General features: G+C 42.1%; 1 protein-coding gene across 6 annotated transcripts in view; it reads left to right on the forward strand.

Moving 5' to 3' along the window:
- The first annotated feature begins 630 nt into the window (after window positions 1-630).
- Window positions 631-13,192, forward strand: part of DICER1 (dicer 1, ribonuclease III) — a 70,692-nt gene continuing 58,130 nt past the window's right edge. For 3 of the 6 annotated variants that reach the window (XM_034992734.1, XM_034992735.1, XM_034992732.1), the window contains exon 1: window positions 714-804. The gene's annotated coding sequence lies outside the window, so the exon portion shown is untranslated. Of the gene's footprint in view, window positions 650-712; window positions 805-13,192 lie in introns of those variants that run through there. The other 3 variants (XM_034992733.1, XM_034992737.1, XM_034992736.1) reach the window with 3 other exon arrangements.

Genomic DNA, 13,192 nt, shown 5'->3' on the forward strand with positions numbered 1-13,192 from the left:
CGGGGGTGGGGGTGGGGTCTGTTGTCTCCCCAGATGTGGAGGGCCCTGCACCACCACCCCGGGGGAGAACCAGGCGAGTGGGAAGGCCCTTTAAAAAGGGGAGGCGGTGGTAAGAGGAGCGCTGAGCCTCCGGAGAACGATCCCGGCCGTGGGGAAGGGCCACGTTTAGGGGGCGGTGGGCGCCAGAGGGGCAACAATGGAGGCGGACGAATTCCGAGAGCCGGGAGGCTCTGCCGAGCTGAGCAGCGCGGGCCCGGGAGGGCGGCGAAGGCGCCGGGCCACAGGCGGTGGAGCGCCCGGGTGCACTCCCGGCGCAGGGCCGCAAACGCCGCCTGGCTTCCGCCTCCCGCGTCTGCTGTCTCCCGGCTCCTGAGTGGCTGCGGGGCCAGGATTAACCTTTCACCGCCGCACTCTGTCCAATCACAGGCTCGCTCTCATGCCGGCGCCGGGCGAGCAGGGCGAGCGGAGCGTGGGGGCGCGGAGGGGGCGGCGCGGGCGCGGGTGGGATTCTCCAAGCCGCTGTGCGCCGTTGCCGCGGGCCGTGCGCGGGCTGCGGGCGAGCCGGGCTCTGCGCAGTCTCCGCAGGCGCCGGCGGGAGGGGTCGAGGCGGAGGCGCGGCGCGGCGCGGCGCAGGCTGCTCCAGGCCCAGGTGAATGGAGTAACCTGACAGCGGGGACGAGGCGACGGCGAGCGGGAGGAAATGGCGGCGGCGGCGCCGGGCGGCACCGGGAGGCCTGGGCTGTGACGCGCGCGCCGGAGCGGGGTCCGATGGTTCTCGAAGGCCCGCGGCGCCCCGTGCTGCAGGTGAGGCGGGCTCCCGCGGAGTCGCTTTGTGTGCGGGGCGGGGAGCGGCTCCGTGCGGCCCCCGCGCCCGCCTCCGCGCCGAGGCCCGCGTGGGCGCCCGGGCCGGGACCCGCCGGGGAGGGGAGCCGGCGCGACCAGATGGCGCGGCCTCGCTGGTCCCGGGCGGCGCGGCCTGCGGGCCGGGCGTCCCCCGCGCCGGGCTCCCCGCCGCCCCGACCCCGGCGCCCCTCCGGAGTCGGCGCCCTGGGGGGACTCGGTGCGGTCGCGCTGGCGGCGGCCGCGGGCGCCTCCGCCTCGCGCGTGGAGCCGTCCTGCCGCCCGCCGGGCCCGAGGAGAGCAGGCTTTGACAGGTCCGGTTACGCGCGCGGGAGCGGTGCGGGGCCCGCGGCGGCGTCCGGGGAGCATCCTCGGGACCTGCGGCGGCGGTGCCCCCCCGCGCCGGGCCTCCTCGGTGGGCAGGAAGGCCGGCTGTCGGGGCTGGCAGGGAAGCTCGAGCCTTCGGGTCCCGCCCGGGGAGGATTGTTCGTGTTTACTGGCAGGTGACCAGATCTGGGTCCCCTGGGGCGGGGGGCCGAGGCCATCTTTTCGCCCCTCCCCTCCGATGTTTTTGTTGCCAGAACGCCGGAACCCCGCAAGGGAGCCTTTCTGGAGGGTTTTTAATCTTCGGGAAGTCGGTGTATGTTTTAGGTTAGCACATGAGATTTAGGTGGATTGTCTAGAAAAGCTGAGCTGCCCCGAAGGCTTTGCCCGCAGCAGAGCTTAACAAACCACGTAATGTATCTCTAATAGCGTGGAGATTTGTGAAAACAGGGATGAGTGTGGAGTCCTTTGCTCTATAGTGTTCAGTCAGTGCTTTTGTGAAGGAAGTCATTCTTTTGGCGACACGTTACCGATCCATATGAAAAGTCGAAGCATTCTTAGGATTATCCCACTTAAAAAGCATTCATCTTTTTTTTTTTTTAGATTTTTTTTTGTGTGTTTTTTTTTAAAGATTTTATTTATTTATCTGACAGAGAGAGAGAGAACAAGTAGGCAGAGACAGGCAGAGGGAGAGGGAGAAGCAGGCTGCCCGCTGAGCAGGGAGCCCGATGCGGGGCTCGATCCCAGCACCCTGGGATCATGACCTGAGCCGAAGGCAGACGCTTAACGACTGAGCCACCCAGGCGCCCCAAAGCATTCATCTTTTTAAAGAGTAATTACTTTGAAGTCTGTGCTGCTTGGAGGTGCTTCTGGCTTTGAATTTCCTGAATCTTTACAATCCCGATTTTCAGGTGTCTTCTGTTGCTTGTTTTTTAAGTTGCAGCGCACTCGGTGAATGGAAAAGCGCAGGAGTGAGGAGTTAAGTAACTTGGAAAGTATGTATTTTAAAATGTGCTTTAATAAAAGGTTCACTGAATTGAAAATGTATTGCTGTAAACATTAAATGTCCTAAGTAAGAGTATGCATCTTAACCAAGAGCTCCAGTAATTTATTAGAGGGTAGATGGTGGTACAGGATTCTGAATGAGACCGCTAGGGAATAGTGATTTTAGCACTATTAATATTTTGGGGAATATTATTCATATCTAGGCTCTGGAATAATCCGTTTATTTTGCATAGTGTTGTCTTTAGAGCTAGCTACTACCACATAGCTACTACTAGTACATGTATATTCTGTGGTGCATATGACACACACACACACACACACACACACAATTGTTTTAGAACTTCATTTTAGGCCATATCAAACTTACTCTGTTTATAGGTTAGAAATACTATAAGGATTGTCTCTAAAATGGTCACTATGGACATTTAAATGGTAACATGGGTTAATGGATTTATTCATGGCATCAACATGCTGTTTTAAGAAAAGATGTATTAGTCAATTTGGGGAGAAAAGATCTTCTTTTCCTGCCATTATTTTAGGTATATGCTATCATCTCCTCATTAAAGGTTAAGAACGTCTACTGTATTTTGCCTGTGGCTCTTGTATGAGTTGTATAGTGTGAGGTTTGGCCATTGCAAAGTTTTCTTGTCTTGCAGGTTTTAAAGACATTTTATTTTGATGTGGCTCATGATTCTTACGTGATAGTGATTTTGTGGTGGTACATAGTTGGTAGCTCTTTTGGTGTAGCGCTGCCTTCTAGGAAGGATGACTTTTATGGCATTGAGATGATTTATTCCCGGGCACTCTCTGACAAGTGAGATGCTGGTTTCATTTGAGAAAGTAGGTATTTCATAGAGGTTCTCTCACTCATGACCTTAACATCCTGTGGTCATTTCTTGTGGCAAAGGAAAGAAGGGACACATTTATTAATAAAAAGTGCCTCCTTATTATGTGCCAAGATGTTTCAGTTGCCTTTATATACATTCTCATTTAATCCTCACTGTGACCCCGAGGCAAACTCAATATTATCCTTATTTTACATGCAAGGAAACGAAGACTGAGATTATTGACCTGAGTTATGAATCTAGAAGTGGCAGTCAGGATTCAGTCATGGTGTGATTTCAGGGGCCTGTGTGTGGGCCCTTTCCATTGCGTTGCACTGCATTGTTGCGCCAAGTGGATTTTAGGAGAAAAACCTGCATGGCATGCAGGTAAGTCCTTCGTTAATACTGTTGAATGCATGAAACTCTAACCTTAAATATTCTGGTGAGTTCTGATTATCTGAATAATTCAGATTTTTTCCCTTTTTTGTGGTAAAATACACATCACGAAATTTACCATTTTAACCAGTTTGGTGACATTAAGTATATGCATGTTGTTTTGTAACCATCACCACCATCCATCTTCAAAACTTTCCATCATCTTCAGCTGGAACTCTGCCCTCATTAAACACTACCCATTCCACCCACCTCTCAGACCTGGGCAGTCACCATTCTTCTGTCTTTGTGGATCTGACTGCTCTGGGAACCGCATATCATTGGAGTCCTACAATATTTGTCCTTTTGTGACTGGCTTGTTTCACCTAACGTAGTCTTCAGGGTTCATTCCTGTTGTAGCATGTGTCAGCATTTCCTTCTTTTTTAAGGCCGAATAGTATTCAATACACATACACATTTTGTTTATCTTTTTTCCACGGATGGACACTTGGTTTGCTTCTGCCTTTTGGCTTTGTGAATAATGCTGCTCTGAACGTAGATGTACGGGTATCTGTTAGAGTCCCTGCTTTCACTTCTTTTGGGTATATACTCAGAAGTGGTCAGACTGTTTCTCGGTCATCAAAACACTCAATTCAGAATTTATTGCAATATGAGTTTTCCGAGGGTTGTTCCCAGGCAGTTATACTATCCTATAAACAATTCCTCTGTGTTAATAAAAGACTTTAATCTCCTTGAGGCCCAGGATGTACTCCTTTTTATGATCTTGCTTCCTACCACTGGCAAGTGGATGTTCAAGTAGCTGAGATTGTTGAGTTGCTTCATCCTGGGGCTCTGTTGCGCTCTGGTGTCTGGTGGGTGCTCGAAGAAGAGACTGGCAAGGCCTGTGTTTCACTTGTGTAAATATTAAGTCGAAACCAAGTGATTTATCTTGTTTACCTTGTGCTCTGCTTTTGGACATTCAAGAGTTTACTTCATTCAGAAACCCCAGTGGATGGATATGTACTATACTAGCTCTTATTCACAGGTTTCTTTGTAATATTTTTTCTATCGTTATGCACTTACGGCTTGCCAAAGTAGACAGGAAGCTTAGGAGGCAGTATTATCTCTTTTAGTGGATCTTTTAGTCCTTATTTTCTGATTCTTTGATGTTTACCAAATCTTTTGCATGATCCAGGATGATTTTTAGTTGTAACTAATTTCTACTAAAGCGATTCTAGTATTAGTACAGCGATGTAGAGACAACTATTTATTACTTTTTTATTTGTCTACTTGAGAAAGGATTTGAAATTGTCTTACATTATAGGTTTGAGAAGACTGAATTATGGCAAAGGTTGAGGGGTAGAGTATGGAAATTGCTAGAGGGAATTAGAGGAGAGACTTAGGGCAAGGATGGCTCAGCATCTGTGTGTAACTAAAGAGTTTTTTTTTTTTCTTTTTAAAATTTTTATTAGTCAAAGCAAAAGAGGAAACAAGACTAATTATAGTTGGCATTGATTAATAGGAGGAAGTATACCAAGAGAAGCAAACTTTTCTCTTGTGCAAAGAATAATTAATCGTTTGGATTCTTGCATAAAACGTTAACAATATGTGGAGAAAATGTTTTGCATTTTACAAATGATAGGGAGACATTTTTCACATGCCATTTTAGAGAAAGTGGATAAAAGCCTCAGGCATAATAGAAAAGCAAGCTTTAGTAATATAGGTGTGTATCAGTCTGGTAAATTGATTCAGTAGAGTTTAGTTAATTTATCTTTCAGCTGATGTCCCTGAAATATCAATTGTCTCATTCAGGCTTTTGACAGATGCTGAATAACAATCCATTCGCAAATGAACTCTTTTCTGGACAGTATAGGCAGTCAGGATTCTCTCTGCCTGTCTTTAGGAATGTGTGTTGGTCGCCGTTCTTATGTGGTGGTGTCTACTCTGAGAATGAATACAGAGAGAAGAGCAGTATTTTTGAGGCCTAGCTGATGAAATTTAAATTTTCAGTCATGTAAAAAAGCCTTTGTTAAAATAAATCCCCAGTACAAAGTGGCTTTCCTGTTTATCTGAAAGTGTCAATGAATTGTTGGTACTCTCAAAATACAAAGTTGCTTTATATTCTAAATAAGTGACTAAGAAGATGCCACAAGAAAATGTTGTCTGAGGATGTCAGTAAGACTGTTACTAGAAAGAAGACATAAAGTAATTACATTTTGGCCATAGTGTTTTCATTTTCGAGGCTCACGGTGATATTAAATGTTTTGGCTGTGTAAAGGTTTATGAGCGTAAGGATGGAATAGTGCTGGGCATAGTAGAAGGTGCTCAGATTTGTTGAATGAATAGATTGTTTTATATTTAATTTTTTAAAGTACTTAGAAGCTAAGATAGATTTATGGAAAATAATACTATATATTAAGGCTTTTAAAAAGATCATTACTCTTCTGATTTTGGACCAGTCATGCTGTCTCATTCTTGATTCTCCTCCATTTGTGATGTCCATGTGACTAGGTGCATAGAAACATTGTGGACTGAGAGAAGTGTTAAGAATTTCATAGAAGAAAGGTGCTGGGGCTCCTGGGTGGCTCAGTCGCTTAAGCGTCTGCCTTCTACTCAGGTCATGATCCCAGGGTCCTGGAATGGAGCCCCCAGTTGGGCTCCTTGCTCAGTGGGGCGTCGGCTCCCTCTCCATCTCCCTCTATCCCTCTCCCCACTCGCGCTCTCTCTCAAATAAATAAAATATTTTTTTAAAAAAGGAAAAGTGCTATAAAAATTGGGAGTTTTGTTGGTATTGAAAACTTTCTTGGTGTTGAAGCAACCTCGCTCTGGTAGTTGTGGTGGTGGTTCTGTTTTAGCTGACAGTTCAATGTATACAATAAAGTAGCAATTTAAAAAACACATTTGGAAAGTCTTCTGGGAATTAGAAAATGTCAGCAAACCAGTTCAGAATTTTAAAAATAATGTACATAAAGAACTCAAATAATGAGAGAAGGATCTCAATTTAAAAAATTGATCTTTGAAATGGTAGAAAGGTTCTTTGACTGAGGAGTTAGATCAGTAACTATTTGAAGGGGAAAAGAAAGGCAGTAGACTTGTCTAATACTTTTGAGATTTCAGGATTTCTGTCTTTCTGTTGGTAATAGCCCAGGAAGGCAAAATTCACATGACAAACCCAAAGGTTTGAATGGCCTCATGAGGACTCTGATCGGTGTTAAATTTTAAGCTTTTTCCACCTTGCAAAATTAAATATTAATATTTTATCAGCGCATTATAGGGCTGGTGAAGAGCAAGTGTTTGATGTCAGAGAGGCCAGGGTTCAAATGTGATTCCTCCAGTTTGTAGCTGAGGAACCCAGGGCATATGGCAACCTTTCCGAGTGTCCGCTTGCTCATTGGTAAACTGGTCATAATATTACCTACTTGAGGTTGTGAGGAAAAAATGAGTTTCTTAAACTTTCAGCCCACTTCTGGCATGTAACATTTGATAACATTTAGCTGATAGTATTTTTCCTTTATCTGCATTAGAGAAAATCTTGTGTTCCTAATGTGATTACATTGTGATTCCACCCCCCAAATTATTACTATAGAGATGTATGTCCAGTACATTTATAATAGAAGATGAAAGAGGGGAGGGCTTGAGAGCAATATTTTATAGGCAAGTTCTATACTGAGAATTGTCTGCACTGTACAAATGATTCAGCTGTCTTACTTGGGTCTTTGTAATAGTGATATCAAATGTAATAGTGCCTTAATATTGCTAACTCTCCCTAAATAACCATTATTCTTCTATTAGGCATGAATAAATACATCGTCCTTGTGTCTGTATTTCAGACCAACATGAACTTTTTGTATATCTATCACACGTCCTTGTTGTAGGCCAGTGGTCTTACTCATTGGAGACTACTGATTTGATGAAAAATGTGAATCTTATTGCCAGAAAAATGTACATGCTCATAACTTTACATAAAATTATAGGAGGTGCAAGGACCCCTCCTGAATCCTATATGTAGATGCTTGATTAGGCTATGTCTACGCATATAGAGACAAGTAGTAAGTTAACGAAGGAACAGTGACACAATTCTGGATGATTGAGGCACAACTCCCGCATGGTTGGTGGAATGGAATGAACAGTGCAAAGTAATGTGTGGTTAATAAACCTCTGTTCTAGTTTGGCTTTACTTCTGTATAACTAGCTGCATGTTAAGGACAGATCACCTTTCTAGACTTAGCTTTAATTTTCTCACTAGTAAAATTGAGAACATTTACAAGTCTCTAAATATCTTCCAGTCAGTCATCTTTGAAGTACCCATATAATTCTGGGACCTCTCTGTTTCAAGCTGAGAATCTTAATTAAATATGAGGCATGGAAAAGAGAGGCTGCATTTTTTTTTTTTTTTGGGGGGGGGGCGTATTAAGGTTGGTGCACAGTGATCATGAAAAGGGGACAATGGCCTTGTGAGCTGTTCTGAGAAGGGAATGTAAGATGAAAACCCCTGGGAAATCGTCTTGGAAAGTAGAGAGAGCCAGATTTTGCCTTGAATGGATGGCAGAATCAGAGACAGTGGAGTCTTCATTTTCTGTCTCTGTTTCTAGTACAGCTTAGTAAATGCTTGTTAATGAGGGAAAATCTAACAAACTGTTTAAAGCCTTCTATCTGATCAGTATGGTGAAAAGCAGGTAACCCATTGAGGGGCCTCTGGGACTGTGAATGAAGGGAAAAGTGTCTAATAGACACCCTGCTATTTTAATTTTAAAAGCTTTTGTTTTGTATATAACACTGTACTGAGATTACCTAACTTTTCTCAGTCTTGTATAGCTAGGTATTAAAGAGGAGAAATCCCTGGGATGCCTGAGTGGCTCAGTCGTTAAGCGTCTGCCTTCGGCTCAGGTCATGATCCCAGGGTCCTGGGATCGGGCTCCCGGCTCAGCGGGGAGCCTGCTTCTCCCTCTCCCACTCCCCCTGCTTGTGTTCCCTCTCTCGCTGTGTCTCTCTCTGTCAAATAAATAAATAAAATCTTAAAAAAAAAAAAGAGGAGAAATCCCTGGCTTCTACATCTTTATATGTATCTGCTACATATAATAAACTGCTTATTAATCTTAGACCAAACATAATTCTGGGTATTTTAAGGAAAAGGCAGGATTTTGTTGATAAAAATAGGTGAACAAATGATAAAACAACCTAAATTAGGCATTTGAATGCAGTTTGTAAATTGAACAGGCGTTAAGACAAGCTGTAATTTCTTGTGTCTCTGTCAAATAAATAAAATCTGTAAAAAAAAAATAAATGCCATTAGTATCTTTGAAGGAATCATTCTTTTTTGCTTATCCAATATATGGCCTTTAGTTTTCAGCCCTTCTTCAATAAAATATGTGAAATAAGGTATTGCCAAATAGTGCTTTCCTTTTGGGATATGTTTGTAAAAAAATCTCCACTGACATATGATGCAGTTCTGAAGGAGAATATTGGTTTTACACTCAAGTCTTTGTAAACACCTAGCTTTTGTGTTGTTAAACATTGGGAGAATTCTGGGAAGTTTTTGTTTTTGTTTTTTTTGTGAGTTGGGTCTGTACTTTGGCCAAGAATAGGGAAATAAATAATTTTCTTAAAGCCTTTTTAAAGCATGTGCACATGCATGCACACACATACATGCATGTATATACACATAATACACATATATACATGTATAAAATCTGTATTATCTGTGTATCTGCGGCAGATGCTCGGGTAAAATGCTTACTTGTGTTGTCGGTATTGAGTGAAGACAAAATTACACAGTATATTGTAGTTTCTGAAATACTAATTTATCTAATTTATTTCACCATATCTGAACCCCCTTTATGATAGTAGTAATCTCTTTTAAGGTAGTACTTCTCATTTCACTAAAGAAGTCACTATGTAGTATTTGTAGCAGATTGTACATCATGTTTAGTCATCAGCTGAATGGAATAGAGATACTAGAAAAAATGGTCAGATATGTAGTCAGTTTTGTGTGTTTATTGAGCATCTATGTTCCTAGACTAGAAAGGCCAAGGAAAATGTCAGTGGACAGGGCTGATTTCGGTTGCCACAGGCTTTAAAATTAAAGCAATATTTACTTATATGTGTGTGCAGATTCAGCTAAAATTAAAATATTAGTTTGCTTCTCTTAATTTTAAATTGCATTTACTCTTTCACACATGGGAGATCAAAAGGAACATATCCAGAAGCAGCTTATTTTGTCTGGCAGATCAGTGTAAATAGACACCTCCTCCGAGGCCATAGTGTAATTATATATTATGGAAGTAAGTTCGGAGTCAGAATTTAAGTAGAATTCCACCTCTCCCATTTATTGGGCAAATGGCCTTGGGTAAGTTATTTCAAATCCCTGTAAAATGGATATGACCCTTGTTTCAGGGTTGTTTTGAGGATGAAATTAGCTAATAGAATTTGAGTGCTCAGTAAAGGTAAATCTTCTCCCTCCTGTCTCATATACACCATGGCAAATGAAGAAGTTTTGCGTATTGTATTAAGGATCGTTTACTTCTCTTTCAAAATAAACTTTAAATGGCATCAGTTTCAGCTGATAAACAGGCAAGTACATAAATCACAAGGATACACAAAATGTATCCAGGCATTTATACCCCTCCACTCCCTGGCCAAAAACACCATACTGACTTTTCCTTATTTTTAACTCTATGTAGTGGAAGTTATATGGTGTGATTTTGTGTTGGGTTTCTTCACTGAACATTTAAATGGGTGAGATTCATTCCATTGCATCATCTGGTGATACATAGCATTCTGTTATATGAATATGTCAGTATTTACTTGTCTGTTACATTGCTGATGGACATTTGGCTTGTTTTTGGTTTTGGCTGTTATGGATAGTGCAGTTCTTGTGCATATTTCAGTTGGGTATACACGTAGAATGGAATTACTTGGGTTATAGGGTCCTTGTATATTCACAGCAGATACTTCCAGTTGACAGTTCTGCTGGCCGTGTATGAAAGTTCTCGCAGCTCCACATCCTTTCTCACACTTGGTATTGTGTGTCCTCTTCGTTTTGGCCATTTTGATGGGTATGGTAATGGCTCATTGTGGTTTAATTTGCATCCTTCTAATTGCTTATGAAGATTATTGACCATTTGATATCCTGTGTGGTGAAGTCCTTTGCCCACTGTTCATTTACTTGTTTGTTCCTTATTGATTTGTAGAAATTGTTTATGTATCTCCTACCCTGGCTTGCCTTTTACTCTCGTAATCAGATCGTATAATAAAGACAATATTAATTTTAATCTCGTCCAGTTTGTCAATTTTTTCCCTTTATGACTAGTGCTTTTGATGTCTCGTCTAAGAAATTTTGCTCTTTCCACGGACATGGAGGTATTCTCTTATGTTTCCTTTTTTTTTTTTTAAAGACTTTGTTTATTTGAGAGAGAGAGAGAAAGAGCATGAGCAGGGGGAGGGGCAGTGGGTGAAGCAGACTCCTGGCTGAGTGGGGAGCCCGATGTGGGGATGCAGGGCTAGATCCTAGGACTTTGGGATCATGACCTGAGCCTAAGGCAGATACTTAACCAACTGAGCCACCCAGGCACCCCTCATGTTGTTTTCTAAAGACTTCATTGTTTCACTTTGCACATTTAGCTCTACAATCCAACTGGCATTGATTTTTGTGTATGACTTGAGGAAGGAGTCAAGACTCACTTTTTCCATCTGGATACACAGTTAACCCAGTTGTTACTTGAAAATACTGTCCTTTTCTGTACTACAATGCAGTGTTGTTTTTGTCACTAATTAAATAACCTCATATGGGTGGGTCTGTTTCCATAGTCTGTTCTGTTGCATTGTCTTTTCTTGTGTCATTACCCACCCTGTCTTAAGTATTGATGCTTTATACTAAATATTAATAAGCCAGTTTATTTTTGCATATTAAGCCATCCTTGCATTGCTGTGATAAACCACAACTGGTCATGATACATTATCCTTTTTATATATTCCTGGATTCAGTTTGCTCATATTTTGATTAGTATTTTTACATTTTAGTTTGAGAGATAGGTCTGTAATTTTCCTTTACTGTAATGTCCTTGTCAGGTTTTGGTGTCAAGTTTATGCTGGTCTCATGGAAAGAGGTGGAAAGTATTCTCCTCATTTCAGTCTTCCTGAAGGATTTGTTTTTAAGATTGTAGTTATTTCTTTAAATGTTTAGAAGAATTCACTCTAGTGAAGCCATCTGGGCTTGGGAGTTTTTAATAATCTTTTCTTTAAAAGCTATAGGCCTCTTCAAATGTTCTGTTTCTTTGGATGTTAATTTTGGTAGGTTATGTTTTTCAAGGAATTTCCCCACTTCTAAAATACTTTCTGGAGTAGCTACTAAGAGGTAATTGATAACTAAAAATAGAAATAATCAGGTAAAACTTTGCTCCATTTGGAAAACTACAACCTTTTTTGAGAATATTCAGTGATTTAATATAAAGAATACTCTTTGTTGTGGTTTGTGGGAGAATAAACAGTGGTTAATGCCGCTCGAATTAGATTTTTTTATACTAATGTGATTTATATGGACAAAGTTAGTTCCTTGAAAACAAATTATATTCAAAGACTATTGCTATGTGAAATCTGTAATTAGATTTGGAGCTAATTTTTTTTTTTTAATTAGAGAAAGGGGGGAGGGGCAGAGGGGGAGAGAGAGAGAGAGTCTTAAGTAGGCTCTATACGCAGTGCAGAGCCCCACATGGGGCTCAGTCTCACAACCCTGAGATCATGACCTGAGTGGAAACCAAGAGTTGGATGCTTAACCAACTGAGCTATCCGGGTGCCCCTTGGAGCTAAATTTCTAACTTTGCTCTATTTTGGATTAATTGTTTTCTAAAGTCTTGGATTCGTTTTGGATTAATTTGACTAGTGAATTATAATTTAACATGTTCTTGGTTGTTCTTTGAAAGATTATTTCTAAGAGATAGTAAAAATAAAAAGTGGTTAAAGTGTGAAATAATAGTATCTTAATAACTCTTTGGGAGTGGGGCAGTCAGTATTCAATTAATCTCTAAGTATTGCTTATTAGTGGTGAGAAATGTCAGCATTTATTCATTTATTCAAAAACATCCTGCTTGTGCCTGGCACCCCAGTTGGTTCTGGATGTACAGATACACTATCTTTTCACTGAAACTGATGATTTTCTGAAAAAGTGGCACTGGTGATGAGACCTACAGGTTGAGGGGCAGTTAGCTGGGGGATGGTATGTGCAAAGGCTCTGGGGTAGGAAAGAATTGGTGGAGGTGCTGAGAGGTCCTTGTGGCTGTGGGGAGGTGGCAGAGTTAGACAAGCCCCAGTTAGAGATAGATGCAGGGCCATACATAGTAAGGATTTTGGATTTTAGCCTAAGTGCCGGGGGAATCCATTGAAAGTTTTAAGCCATCTTGCTATACTGGTTTGATTCATGTTTTTCCCCATACCTGGTTACGTGCCACTTTGAGCTCCATTAGTACTCTTCTTTTGTTTTTAATCACTTTCTTTTTTTTCTGGGGCTGGTGCTTATTGGTAGTCCTGGGCAAGAGCTTGGGTCTGACAAGTGACAAATATTTACTTATGCTTTTAGCTTTCGTCTTGTGTGTATCACATTGTCCATCGTCATTCAGAGGGCTTACTTATGGTGCAGGTCCCTTACAGGTGCCGGACTTGATCCATGCAATAAGGTATAAGCAGATGTGGAGAATTCCGAACCATATTGGGTGTCCTAGTGGCTTTGCTCGTGTTCAGGCAGTGTAGGATGTTAACAGTACCCTGGCTTTGCAGGATATGGTAGCTGCCAGTTTGGGCCTTTGGTCTAGTATGGATTCTTCCCTGTGTTTTTT

The sequence above is a fragment of the Mirounga leonina genome, unplaced genomic scaffold (assembly GCF_011800145.1).
Source record: "Mirounga leonina isolate KUSES-001 unplaced genomic scaffold, KU_Mleo_1.0 Mir_82, whole genome shotgun sequence".
NCBI classification, from domain to species: domain Eukaryota; kingdom Metazoa; phylum Chordata; class Mammalia; order Carnivora; family Phocidae; genus Mirounga; species Mirounga leonina.